The 14696-nt window shown below is 39.8% G+C and overlaps 1 long non-coding RNA gene across 2 annotated transcripts in view; it reads right to left on the bottom strand.

Annotated features, from left to right (window-relative positions):
• Positions 1-2547: 2547 nt before the first annotated feature.
• Positions 2548-14696, bottom strand: part of LOC104852116 — a 20446-nt gene continuing 8297 nt past the window's right edge. Inside the window, exons 1-3 of one of the 2 annotated variants that reach the window (XR_004517565.1) lie at positions 5057-5134; positions 4419-4513; positions 2548-2734 (exon numbers count right to left, since the gene is read on the bottom strand). This is a non-coding gene — a long non-coding RNA (uncharacterized LOC104852116). Of the gene's footprint in view, positions 2735-4418; positions 4514-5056; positions 5135-14696 lie in introns of those variants that run through there. The other variant, XR_777416.2, reaches the window with a different exon arrangement.

Raw genomic sequence — 14696 nt, 5'->3', positions numbered from 1 at the left:
GTCTGAGAAGCTGTCACAGTGTAGAAGAGATTAAGAGGCACAGTAAGTCAATGCAAGATGGAGCAGAAGAGAACTTTGACAGAAAAGCCCAGTGAAATCTAAATGAAATTTGAAGTTTATGAATGTAAATATTACAATATTGTGGCTGACCCCCCTGCCGAGTTTACTGGCAGGCTGCGGCAGAGACCTAAGTCCTGGTCTGTGAAGCTGCCGGATCCTGCTTGAGATAACACTTCGACCAAGGACAGTGTTGCTCCACTTAAATCTCTTCCCCTAAATTTTGGTCTCACCCGACCAACCTGATGGGTTACTAGTTAATTATGACCTGGTCCTGGTCTTCCTTTGTTCCTTCTGCAGGAATCCCTTGCCCCCGTTTATGAGCCTTGCCTGCAATAACTGCTAGCCCAAGACGCTTCATACGCTGTTGCCAGATATCTCACATACACCTTGCCCTATTTCTTCCCACACATGTAATCAATAAATACTGGAGGTCTTGGGTGCCTAGTGTCTTTGCTACCAGCTCAGCGCAGACAATCCCAGGTCCCTGCTTTCTGTTTAAATCTTGTTTTTGTGTCCTTTTTTCACCTTGCATTGTAGCCCCTAGGCAGGAGATTGGGGCTGAAGGCCAGGGTACCCAATGCAATATTGGTTTCTTAGTTTTGACAATACATCTTTTGATATGACAATATTTGGGGACATTAAAATTTGTATTCAGGAACTCTACTATTTTAAAAATTTTTTAAATCTAAAATTATTCTAAAATGTATTATATTAATAATAATAATATGTTAATATTTAGGAGGTTGCTGACAGTATATAGAGCTTTCTCACTTGTTTTCCTTGTGGCTTACTATTCCATCATGTGGATTTAGTGTAATTCATTTAACCAAGTCCTCCATTGGTGAGTACTCCATTGTTTCTAATCTTTTTGCTACTACAATGTACAAGTGGTATGTCATTTACACATATAAGAATAATGAGAATAAATGTCTAGAACTCTAATTCTTGGGTTAGAAAACATTGACACTTGTCATTTTGATAAATACTGCCAAATTGCAGCCCAGCATCATGGTGGTAAACACTTATGATCCCAGCACTATGTGAGGCTGAGAGAGAAGGATCACAAGTTTGATCCCAGCATAGGTAACTTAATGATTTAGTGAGACATTGTCTCAAAAATTTAAAAAAAAACTTTTAAAAAAGGGCTGACAAAATGGAATACTACTCAGCCATAAAGAATGAGAAATTAGATTCATTCATAGGAAAATGGATACATATTGAGGATATACTCCTAAGTGAAATAAATAAGTCACACATGTAAATACCAAATAGTTTCTCTGGTGTGAACAAACTATAATAGTACATAAGATCCTAATGAGATAATTGGCAATGTGAAATAGGAAGAAAAGGGCTAAAGGTGTAGGGAAAGTGGGAAGGGTAGGGGAAAGGTAATAAGGGAAAGAAAAAAAACAGGAGAAAATGAAAAAATGGAAATAAAATGTTTGTAAATGGGGAGGAGAGGCGGGGATGAAGGGAGGGCAGGGACAAGGGGAAAAAATGAGAACCAAGGCCTGTCATGTAAGGGTACAAGATCCCAATGATGAATGTAACTGTACTGTATACCTAAAATGTACCAATAAACTCGATGGGGGGGGGGAGGGCTGACAGTGTAACTCTGTAGTAAGACCCTGGGTTCAATACTGCAAACCAAAAATAAAAACAAACCAAATTATCTCCCTTAAGTATTGAATCAATTTACACTTTGTCAAGGAGACAAAATAAAAATAAAGTAGCATTTGTTTGGGGCACTTACAATGAAGTTGGGAGGCCATTGTTAATTAGGTCTTAGTCTCCTAACATTTGCCCTGAGCTACAGGTATACCTACCCAGGTGAACCTATCCTACCTTCCCTGCAGTATAGCTGATCATAGAAACGTTGTTAACCTCTGCTGATGTTCTTATTACAGACACCCTTTCCCTAGCTACCCAGCGGCTGGGATCACATCCAATCCCTTTCTTACAAAACAGCTTATCTTTTGTCAGCACCAACCATAATTTCTGACTAACAGATGATGTAATCTCCAGCCTCCTTGCAGATTAAAACTATGAATATAGCCATCATTTTGTAAAATGTTGGAGCACATTTTTAAAGGCTGTTTGAATCTGTGTTTTCCAGATTGCAATTCTAATTATCCCCAAATAGATGTACTTTTCCTTGTTCTTGACTAAGTTGACCTTATTCTAACTCGACAGGTTGCACCAGCAATGTAGGAAATTCTTTTCTCAACATTCTCCCAACATGAATTGTAATCAAAGTTTTAAAAAATTATTAATTTTGCTAATTTAATAGGTGAAAGTAATCCTTTGGTATGTGTTTTAATTTTAACTTTTTTTATTAATAATAAGGCTGAATATCTTTCCATGTTTCTGAGGTTCCTCTGTCACCTTTTCTGGTCTTAAGCATATTTTTTGTAAAAACAAACAAACAAACAAACAAACAAACACATAAATAATAAAGGAAGTCCCACCGGAGGTTCTAGACATTGGAAGTTCTCAGCACTTCAGCAAATCAGAGAGAGTGGTGATAAACTCAGCAGTTTCTGAGTTCCAGGCAGGGATTCTCTGTTGAAGTAGGTGCTCACACCCATGTCTCAGCCTCCTTGGAGAGCCTTCCTTCATCCCCCTGGCCAAAGTTCTCTCCCAGCTTTCCAAGTGGTGGTTTTCTCATCAGCACCTGGGCCATAAATTTGGAACAGGATGCTGACTGGGGCTTTTCCTGTTGCATGGAAATAGTAACTAAAGCCTAAAGCTGAGGAAAAAAATCCTGAAAAGACAAAAATGCCAAGGCCTATCTTACTAAAGAAGGTGGCTAAGAATTTAATCCCTTTTCTGGGAACCATGAAAAAGGGGATGAAACTGGCCCCACCACAGATGACAGTCAGCATCCTCCTGTGGGCAGGTAAGAGGGAGGAGGAGTGGTCTATATGGGTCCACAAGCCAAGAAAAGTGGGGACTCCAGGGCCACAATTCACAGATGTTAGGGGTTAGATGGCCTCCTGTCCCTGAGTCAGCCTAGTGGAAATCCTTATCTGGCCCTGGCTAAGCAAGGAAGAGAGAGATACCAGGGGCAAGGAGGGGAGCAGCGGGGCAGTGCATGTGTGGAATTAAGTTTCCTAAGGGTTAAGTGAGCAATGTGGAAGTGAAATGGACTGGCTTACTGACAAGAAGCAAGCATTACCCCCTTAAACCTGAGAGAAAATGTCACCACCTAGAGGGTCCTTGCTTTACTAGAGATGTAAATTAAAACTAAAGCATGAATTTGCAGATTAAGAGGTAAAATAAGATAAGTAAGGGACTCCAGCTTAGGCAAATGGAGCTGGGCACACTCTGATGAAGGGGCTCAGACTGCCCTCCCCACTCCTCAAGGCAGGAGGCCAGTTTTTAAGGATTAGCTGAGGTGAGCCAAGTCCAGGGGATCATGACCTCAGTCCTGGTTTCATAGGTCTGGAATCCTCATGGCTTAAGAGTGTTTCTGCTTTTATGAAATAATTATCTCTGCGGTGGTTTTAGTTATGTGGGCCTCTGCTGTTCTTGGAATGTAGGTGATTACAGGTTTAGGATAATGGCTGAAGACTTCTAAGTGTAGCTGAATACTCCCTTAAATTTCTTATCCTGGTACCATCCGTCTTGAAGGGGGATGAGATGGACTAGGTAGATGTAGGGCTAATAGACGTTTCTAATCAAGGTCTTTGCAGTTGCTGCTCCACCATCTCTTCTGTGTTCCCCCTCAGACTCCATATGACTTTCCCCAACATGTTCCCTTTCAGAAAGGTCTTCCACAACCACCTACATAATCTATCATCACCTTTGCTTTGCTTTCCAACCTCCTACTATGTTTTATTTTCTTTATAACACTCATTCTCACCATTCATCTTATTTGTTATTGTCTTCCCCCTCCCATATACTTAGCATCTGATATGATGCCTGACATACAAATAGTATTCAGTGCATTTTAATGAAGTGAATGAGTAGAGTTGAATGACAAACATAACGATGGATGAGAATAGAAAGGTTAGATCGGGGCTTGATTTTAGTGCCAAGCTAAAATTCTGATTCAATTTTATTGTTCTGGGGATTGAACTCGGGTCCTTTAAACTGAGATATATTCCTAGCTCTTTTGTATTTTTTATTTTGGGATAGGGTCTTGCTAAGTTGCCCAGGCTGGGTTTGAACTTGCAATCCTCCTGTTTCACTCTCCCATGTACTGGGATTGCAAGCATGTGCCACCGTACCTGGCTTGAGTTTCATTTTCCTGGCAATAATCATTACAGGTTTATAACAGTATATGATAGGCAGAAGAGTGTCTGCCAATGATGTTTACATCCAAACCCCTAGAACCTGTGAATATGTTACCTTACCTTGTATGGCAAAGGAATTTTCCAGGTGGATAAAGGATCATGAGATGAGAGATTATTCAGGATAGCTAGGTGGGTCCAGTGTAGTCATAAGGGTCCTTATAAATGAAGAGGGATGAGAATGTCATTATTTCTGGCTTTGAAGATTAAAGGGGACCACAAGACAAAGAATGCAGTCACCCTATAGACACTGAAAATGTAAGGAAATTCATTCTCCCTGAGATCCCCCAGAAAGAATACAGTCTTGCTTATATCTTGATTTTAGTACAGTAAAACTCATTTCACACTCCTGCCTGCAGAACTCTTACTTTTTTTTTGTTTTTTTTTTTTTGGTACCAGGGATTGAACTTGGGTCCTTGCACTTGCAAGGCAAGAGACCGAACTGCTGAGCTAAATCCCCGGCCCCAGAACTCTTAGATATTTGTGTCATTTCAAATCAAAAGTTTGTTGTGATTTGTTACAGCAGCAATAGGAAACTGATACCTGCTATTGCACTGTAAATTTTTTTTTTTTTTTTGGTACTGGGAATCAAACTCAGGCCCTTGAATTTGTGATGTAGGCACCAGAACCACTGAGCTAAATCCCTGGCCCACACTGTAATTGTTATATTCTAGAAAGACGACTCATTTTAGCACCATTACCTGAACTTCAAAGCACTTGCAGCTATACTCCCGATTACAACGGATGACTGTCCATGACCCTGTTAGCAGCTACTTTTGACTCCTAAAATAACATCAGAAAAATCTGTTTATCACGTTAAACTTAGCCTGCCAGTCTTACTGCAGTAATGAGAGCAACGCCTTGCTAGAAATTTAGTATTTAAAAATGGGAAAATTAGGACAGGTTTTAGAGCCCAGGCCAGGAGAGTTTTAGGGTGGATCTTGCAAGTGGGGAGAACTGGCTAGGACTAGAGTTTAAAATAGCTTTGGGGCTGGGCATGGTGGTGCACGCCTGTAATCCCAGCACTCAGGAGCTGAGGCAGGAGGATCGCTGTGAGTTTGAGACCAGCTTGGACTACTTAGTGAGTTCCAGGTCAGTCTCAACTACATAGTGAGACCTTGTCTCAAAAAACAAACAAACTAAATAAATAAAATAACTTTGGGTGGGAAGGTACAGTCAGGTGAAGGTCTTGAAGTGAGTCTTGATGAACAAGTCATTTTATTAGGTGTTTGTTTGTTTGTTGATGTTCAAAGCCAGGGCCTCACATGCTACATGAGTGCTCTATCACTGCACCACACTCCTGGCACTGAACAAGTCATTTCAGTGTTTCATGGTCTTATCTTCCAGGAGCAATTGTTTAAGTTACTTTCACTTGATCTCAGTGTTTAATGCAAAGATAGCGAAGTATGCCTGGTTCCAGTATTGTTAAATACAGGAGCAAAGAATTAAAGTGGTATCAAGTCAACCAAATTTCTGTAATGGTCTGGATTCCATTTCTTCTCTTTACCCAAGGATTTTACTCTCAAGAGTTTTGCTTCTTTCCTGTGTACCATATGTTCTCCCTTTCTGCTGGATCATTGTCATCTTGAAAAAAATAAAATTCTCCCCACTGGTCTCCTTGATGGCTGCCTTATTTGTTTCCCTTAACAGAAAAAAATGTTTTTGTTGTTGTGTAGTTAATTGTTAACTTCGTTTTTCAATTAATATGAAAATTGCCTTTCTCCCAAGCAAACTCCTACATTCTGTATTTAACAAGTCCAAGTGTTTTATACATATTACAAATGTTTATCTTTTTAAATTAACACATATTAGTTGTACGTATTAATGGGGTTCAGTGTAATATTTCTCAACATGCATATAACTAGCCCCAATCAAATCCAACATCCTGTTTTTTTTACATCCCCCAAAAAAACTTAATAATTATTCTACACTCAGGTTGACTTTTTTTTTTTAGTTTCACATATGAGAGAGAACACATGGTGTTTGTCTTGGAAGTGCTGTTCATGGTCATCATCTTCACTTCATCTTCCCTTCCAGCTCATTCCCTCCTTTGGCCTCTACACCCCTCCATACTGGCCTTCTTTAGGTTCCTGAAATGCCCTAAATGCATTTCTGCTTGAAGGCTTTGCACACTCTGTGCCCTTTCCCTCCTCTGCTCCCCTCACCCACTATCTTCACGGGCTCTTTGCTTCTTGTCTTTCAGTTCAGCTTAAATGTTACTTCTTCAATTCTCTTGCGTGACTGTCAATCTAGAAATTTTCTATCTAGGTTCTGCAATGTCATGGCAATATTTATTTCTATTGTTATACATAACATATAATTTACAACTTTAATCTTTTTAAGTTGTATAATTTGGCAGTATTGTGTTCATACGATGTTGTGCAACCATTACCATCATCTTCCCAAACGGACACTCAGCACCCATCAAGCAGTTATGTTTCATTCACCTCACCTCCAAGCTCTTGGACACCACCATTTCACTTTCTGTCTCTGTGACTCTCACTGTTCTAGTACTTCATCAGAGTAGCTTTACTTCATTTAGTACTTCTTCAAGTTTCATCCATATTGTGGCGTGTTTCAGAATTCCATTCTTTTTAAGGATGAACAGTATTTCATTCTATGTGTATGTCATATTTTGTTTATCCTCTCATCTGCTCACAGACATTTGGGTTGTTTCTGCCTTTTGGCTATTGTGAACAGCATTGCTATGAACTTTGGAGTTCAAGTACCTGTTTGAGTCCATCCTTTAAATGCTTTTGGGTATAGACTCAATTGGAACTGTTCGGTCATATAGTAGTTCTACAATTAATTGTTTGAAAAACTATAATAGTGTTTTCTTCACACTCTGTACTATTTTTTATTTCCACCAGCAATGTATAAGAGTTCCAATTTTTCCACATCTGTACCCATAATTATTATTTATTATTTTTTGTTTTGTTTTCTGATAGCTGACCTAATAAGTGTAGGTATAAGTCCCTCCATTTTAATTCTCTCTCTCTCTTTTTTTTTTTTTGAGACAGGTAATTGAGACTGATCTGAACTCACTACGTAGCCCAGGCTGGTCTCGAACTCACAGCGATCCTCCTGCTTCAGCCTCCCGAGTGCTGGGATTATAGGCATGTGCCACCACGTCTGGCAGTTGCTCATTTTTTTGATTGGGTCATTTATTTGGGGGAGTTAATTTTTTTGACTTCTTTATATATTGGGGCCGCTTCTTACTGGATCCTTCAGCTATGAACCCATCAATGGATTAATTCATCAGTGAGGTCAGTACCCCATGATCCAGTCATCTCTGTAGGCCCCACCTCTAAACATTGCTACATTGAGACTCAAGCTCTGAATACATGAGTCTTGGGGGGAAACTTTATGTTTAAACCTTAATATTCATCATTTTAGCACAAAAATATGTAAGAGCTGGACCCTATGTCAGCACTCTCACCGTGAGAACAATTAGACTTACTAATATTGCCCAGACCTCTTCTCCATTGGAGAAACATCTCCATTTGTCTTGGGCTCAGTGCTGCTTTCTGGAAGGTTGATACCTCCACTACTTTTCAAATTTTAATATTTCAAACACCATGCTGAAGTTGTCAGTCCCATTCTGCTTACTGCCCCTGAGGAGGTAGCTAACCCAAGACCTACTAACTCTGAATTGTCTTGCAAGACTCAACATAAATATAAGTACTAAAAACCTGAGGCAGTCATGATCTTGATGTGTTTAAGGGACTGAAAGGTGCCACCTAATGTGGCTGGAGGAGTAAATATAGGAAGGGTGGTGCAAGGTGTAGATAAGAGTTGGGGGTGGTCAGAGGCGGGTGCATGGGGCCAGTGTTAAGTTTGGATTTATTTTAAGTGCAATGGGAACCATGGAAGGATTCTAAGCTAAGCAGTGTCTACCTAATCTTTGTTTTAAAAACATATCCTAGCACATGTACCAGCTTCCCAGGATGATTGTAAAATGCATGTACTACAAACGTGTATTAATTAATGAAAAACATATATCCCATAGTACCAGGTATTAAGCTAAATGACTACATCTTTGGCTGTATAATTGGTAATGAATTGAATTAAACTAAGGGTTGGTGGGTGGAGAGAGGAATCCCTGTATGGAGATGTTTTCCTTATGGCAACAGATACTGGCAAGTTAAAAACCCTAGAGTTCATGGTTGAAGCCTCAGAGAACATAGAAAAAAAAGAGCAAACTGAAGCTCAGTTTCTCCCACTCTACTCTCATGTATGACATGCTTCTGACACATAGTGTGTGGGTTTTGCCCTACCTACCACACAAGCAGTGCAGCTGCGTACACCATCTGGGTCTCTCTACTTCAGTTTGCTTCTGAAACAGTTCTCAAGAGTTCCCTCTACCCCACTTCAGATGCTAATCACAAGCTCTAGGATTTTTTTAACCTGAAATTTTGACAACTGGCCATAAACCAAGGCTTCTACAACCCCTTCCTCAGCTTCCACTAAGTGGATCACAGAACTCAGGGTAACATGTTGTTATATCCAGCAGTTTATTACAAGGGATACAGATAAAGCAATGCATAGGGTAAAGTATGAGAGAAAAGGTATGGAGCTCCTCTGTCCTCACTGAGCTGCCACCCTCCAGGAAACCGCCACATGACCCAGAAGCTCTCCAAACCTTGTGTTTTGGGTTTTTATTAAAGCTTTATTGCAGAAGCATGAATCATTGGCCATTGTGGTCAACCTAACCTTTGAGTCTCACTCCTCTCTCCAGGGATTGGGCTGTGAAAGTCCCAAACCTCTAACCCTGGCTTAGTTTTTTCTTCAATCATCCCCCATCTTGAAACCACATGGAAACTGCCAGCCATCAGTCTACTCACTAGAACCTGGACACACCATTGAATACTTCAAGGATTTTAGTAGTTGTAAACCAGGAAACAGGGTTAAAGACCAAATACTTATTTCACAATGCAGTCACAGGGCCCTTTCGTTTGTAGCTACTCTAAAGTGGAGCAGCCCTATGAAGGTCAAGATCCTGGAAAAGTTGACAGGTTGTCCTAATTTCCTTTTGCTCAGCTTTTCCCTTTCACAGTCTGCCACAAGTCAATGGGGAGCATTTTTTTTTTTTGTAATCCCCTGTGTTCTTTCAATTTAGGTTGGTGTGTCAGAGATTCCAGGAAGTTTCTGAGTTGAGTGCTGAGTGAAACTTACGGTTTTAGGGGACAGATAAGTTAGGATGAAGCCCAGGAAAGAAAGCTGGCCACACATGAAAAGAGATCTGTGAAGAAAGGAATGAAAGCCCCAAATCATGATCATAGAAGCTTTCTAGGCAAGAAGCTGTGGATGAGGTCTGAGTTCCTTATTATGTCTGCAGAAACACAGATGATGTCAGTGGGATTGTAGACTCAGGTGCCTGGCAGAACAGGAGGCTGACATCACCACCCAGGGGATGTGATGAGCTCAGACTCCAGAGAGGCCTCCTCACAGCCCCCAGTGATGCCAGAGAAGCAGCAAACATGGTCAAGAGGGCCCCGGGGCTGAGCTGCTTTCATTGCAGTTCAATTATTCTTTTCCTTTTTTCTCTTGTCAGCATAGAATCCTAGCTCAGCACATGGAGAGAGCAAGAAGGAAGAAGTACTGATGCTTGTACCCGGTAAATTGAAGCCTTATTGGGAGATATATTTCTTCTCTAAGAGCCATCTGATGTCATAGACTCTTGCTCATAGGTGGAGAAGTAAATGTGCAAACTAATAAAAGCAGCAAAAGTGAGTGTATAAGCTTTGAAGTTAGGCCTGACTACTAGCTTTAGTCTCTCACTTAATTATTAGCCATCTGATGTTGGGCAAGTCATATAAGCACACTGGAGACCACAGTATTTTTTGATCAATACAATGCAGACAATAACTGTCTCATAGCAGGGTAATTTTGAAGATTAAATGAGAAAACTCATATTATGTACCTAGCACCCAGCAAATAAACAGTAGATATTATTGCTACTACTCAATGGTGCACAGTGTGGCAGGGACAGTATAGAGTGACTCACTACCTGTGACAGGAAAGGAGGGCTTTTGTTCATTGGAGGAGATCACACAAGCTGGATCTTAAAGAATGAGTTTTCCATGTTAGCGAGGAGTGAGGAAGGGGAAGATTTTTTCATACAGAAGAACCAGAGAGCATATGAAAAGGTTGGAAGGAAGGAAATAGTTAAGTGCATTTCAGCTCAAGCTACATGAACTAAGTGATTTTTCTTCTAGGCTCTTTGCTAAAGTGCTGGGACCACAGAGATTAATAATAATAATAATAATAATAATAATAATAATAATAATAAAGTATTTTAGATCTGCTAATTAAATTTCACCCTATGAAATTAACACTATTACCATACCAATATGACATGTGAGAAAACTGAGCATAGAAAAATTAATAATTGACTCAGCCACATAACTTGAACCTAGAATACTCAGGATTTAAATCCATACAGTACTAACACCAGTCTGTGCTCCTAACTACTCTGCTGTAGGAGACAGAGGTGCCTCTAGGGCATTGGTGTCTAACTTATGGCGTGTGTGTTATCTGTTTTCCTTTAAGATGAAAGACGTTAATATATGAGTTGTTTTTTCTAAACTAAAGCCTCAGTATTCAGGTTTAACTGCAGTATTAGCACTTTGTGATAAGTGGGTTTTTGGTCTGTAGTTTGGGGCACTCATTTCTAAAAGGTTGGCCATCATTGCTTAGGGTAAGACAGTGGTAAATCCATGTGTTAACTCCTGGGATGGAAGCACACACATGGGGCTCAGATGCAGAGGGGAGAATGAGATCATATAGAGGACTCCCAGGAGAAGAGGATGACTCTGGAGATAATTCTTTAAAGATGAGTGTGTTATTCTAGGTGGAATGAACAATGTTAGCCAAACAATGTTGAGAATAGAAGCAAGTTGACTGGTTAGAATAGATCTGATGTGAGATGCAAGGACCTGTACTAGGTATGGCAGGGGCAGATGACACAAAGAATAGTGAACTGATGAATACAATTAGCAGGACTTGGATGTCTATTTAGATGTAGGAGATGAGAGAAAGTAGGGATCTAAAATGACTTCCAAGTTTCTGGTGAGAGCACCTGGGTGCCATTAATTAAATGGGTTTGAGATGATATCAATTTTTAACACACTGAATTTGAAGCACCTGGGAGATATTTACAAGTAGCTATCATCCAAGAAAATTATCAGAGACTTTATTGCCCCATTTTCAATAATGGTTAGAACAACTAGGAATAAGAAAATAGAAGGATTGAACAACAGCAGAGCACATATTCTTAAGGACATTTGCAAATATCTATAATAGATCATATAAATAAATTTAAAATAACTGAATAAGACAGAGTATGTTTTCCATACAGAGAAATTAAGTTCAACATCAATAACAGAAGGAAATTTGCGATTCACAAAAATGTGAAAATTAGACGATACATTCCCAATAAGCAATAGGCTGAAAACAAAATCATAAGGAAAATGGGAAAACATTTTGAGATAAATGGAAATGAAAACATACATATTTAAATAAATGAGATGCAGGTGAAGTATACCATGAGGGAAATTTATAGCTATAAATGCCTATATTTAAGACAAAATTTCTCAATCAATAAGCTTAAGAAAGTAGGAAAATAAGAGCAAACAGCCTAAAGCAAGCATAAGGGAGGAAATAATAAAGATTAGAGAAGAAATAAATGAAATAGAGAATAGAAAAATAATAGAGAAAACCAATAAACTAAATGTTAGTCCTTTGAAAAGACAGAAAATATTTAGCTAGATTGAAGACAAATAGGGAGAAAGCTCAAGTAAAAAAGAACAAGGTACTTATAAATTTAATGAAGAAATGCAAAACCTGATACTAAAATCTGCAAAACATTGTTGAACGAAATTTTAAGACTTAAATAGATATTAAAAATGATGGAGAAGAGCTGGGATGCCGGTGGCATATGCTGTAATTCCAGCACTCAAGATGCTGAGGCAGGAGGATTGCTGTGAGTTCAAGCCCAGCCTGGGCTACATAGTGAATTCAGGACCAGCCTAAACTATAAAGCAAGACCTTGTCTAAAAAAAAAAAAGGAGAAAAAGACCAGCAGCAAAATACAATTTTTCTGGGACTTGGAGTGGAGACAACTGGGGAAAAAAATTTAGCAAAAGGAAAAGAAGTAGAGTTTCAGGAATCACAAAAGAGCTGTCAGCAAAACTAACAACTGCAGAGAAAATGAAAACAACATGGAGAAAAAAACCAGGGAATGCTAACCATGGTTCTTGGAGAGGAGGTCCTGTCTCCACAAACACATGGTAAATCCAGAGAATGTTGGAAGCCCCAGGGAGAAACAATGGACCAGCAGCACTAGCTCCAAGAAAAGCCCATTTTTATTGTAAGCTGTAAGAACAAAATGGAGCTTTACTCTAAAAGCGACTCTGCATAGCAGACTAGAGCTGGAGAAATAATTCCTTGCAGTGTCCCCTGTACTCGGGAGTGATATAATCATAAACCATTTGGGGAAGGGGTTTATTGTTAAACATGTTCACAATGGGGCTGTAATTCATATGTCTCACTGCTGAGCAGCTTTGAACCACTGCTGCTACATGTTTGTCCCATCGGGTGGCATGGCTGATATAAGGTGCCCAATGGGACAGTCATGTATGTACCATCTGTGGCTTAAGCCAGTGGGAATGTGTTAGGACTGAACTACTCTGTGAACCAGAAGTCACAGCTCCACTCCCCGTCAGAGTCTGTGGGGTTGCCCTACCAAAGTAACTAGGTGGGACATGGCCACAAGAGACAGTCACGGAGAAAGGGTAAGCTAGTTACAGATTCCCTGAAAAGTTTAAGCAGTGGTGAGCTCAGGTTGTGAAGGACATGGTAGTCTACCCTCATTAGTGAGAAGCCAAGGTGATTGTATGGTATTCTGAGGTGGATGGATCTGAAACTGCTGACATTAAGTCTACAGGACTGTTTGGGTCCCATTACTGTCTACTTTCAGCATGAAACTCAGTGGTCCTTTCCCATCTGCCAATATTCAGAAATATGCCCTGGCTTGAACAGTTGCCAGATCCCAGAGTGTATGAACAGAGGAACCTCTGCAGCAAGAGGTACACCTCACATGGCCACAGGCCATAAAGCTAGTCTGAGAGAGCAGTGACTTAGGCTACACAGAAGGGCACACACTTTAAAAGCTGCTGGAGAACATAAAATGGTAAGGCAGACACCGCACCTTTGACTGACCATACCCAGTGGAAAAGGCAAGGGAGGACTCAGCATTCAGATAAAAGTGGATTTGGCAACAAAGTAGCTCCTAGTTGTGACTCACTGTCCCCTACTCCTCTCTAGTGGATTGTAATACCTCAAGCTCAGGAAAGAAATCACTCACTGAAACACAGAGGAATTTTTTGGCACTCATTTTTCTTTTTCTTTTTCCTTTTTAAAATATTTTGAATTTTCCTGAGAGACTAGGTCTCACTATGTAGTTCAGGCTGTCCTTGAACTCACTATGTGACCCAGGGTGACCTCAAACTTGCAGAAAGTCTCCTGCCTCAGCCTCTCAAGTGCTGTGACTGCAGGTGTGTGCTACCACACCTTACTTTTTCCTATCTTTTGCTCTTTATTTTTTTTATTTGTCCTTTCTTTTCTTTGTCTTTTTTCTTTTACCTTGACCCAATTCTGTTAACTTTCTTTTATTCCTTAATTGGGTTTCCCTCCCACTTTTCTACTCTCCTTTTCATCTTCCTTTTCCTTCTTTTTCAAATTTTACTTCTTTAATTTTCCCCCTTTGCCAGCCCTTCCACTTTTATTATTAAGCTCTATTAAGTTTTAGCTATTTTAGTTGACTCTATGCTATTTTTGCTGAATTCTTTTCTATTGTTAATGGTGGTACAGCTGTTGCTTTTAGTAGAAATTTATTGTATATCAATGTTTGGTTTGTTTTTGTGTCTACATTATTATCACTGATCTTTTTGAATTTTTTTTTTGTTTTTTGTTTTTTGAGACAGGGTCTTGCTTTGTGGTTCAGGCTGTCCTTGAACTCACTATTTAGCCCAGGCTAGTCTCAAATTTGTGGCAATCCTCCTGCCTCAGTCTCCCAAGTGCTAGGATTATAAGCATGCACCACTACACCCAGGCTTTTTGGGGCCAGGGTCTCACTATTTAGATCAAGCTGGCTCTGAACTCACTGTGTAGCCCAGGCTGGCCTTGAACTTGCTGCAACCCTCCTGCCTCAGCCTCCCAAATACTAAGATCATAGGTGTGTGTCACCATACTCAACTCTCTTTTCTATTGTTAAGATGGTAAAATTGTAGCTATTATTGATTCTTTGGGTCTTTTTTTCTTTTTTTTTTTTTTTTGTTT

The sequence above is a fragment of the Fukomys damarensis genome, unplaced genomic scaffold (genome assembly GCF_012274545.1).
Source record: "Fukomys damarensis isolate Sample0158 unplaced genomic scaffold, DMR_v1.0_HiC HiC_scaffold_2, whole genome shotgun sequence".
In the NCBI taxonomy this organism is placed as follows: Eukaryota; Metazoa; Chordata; class Mammalia; order Rodentia; family Bathyergidae; genus Fukomys; species Fukomys damarensis.
This window is presented reverse-complemented; position numbering and strand designations above follow the sequence as displayed.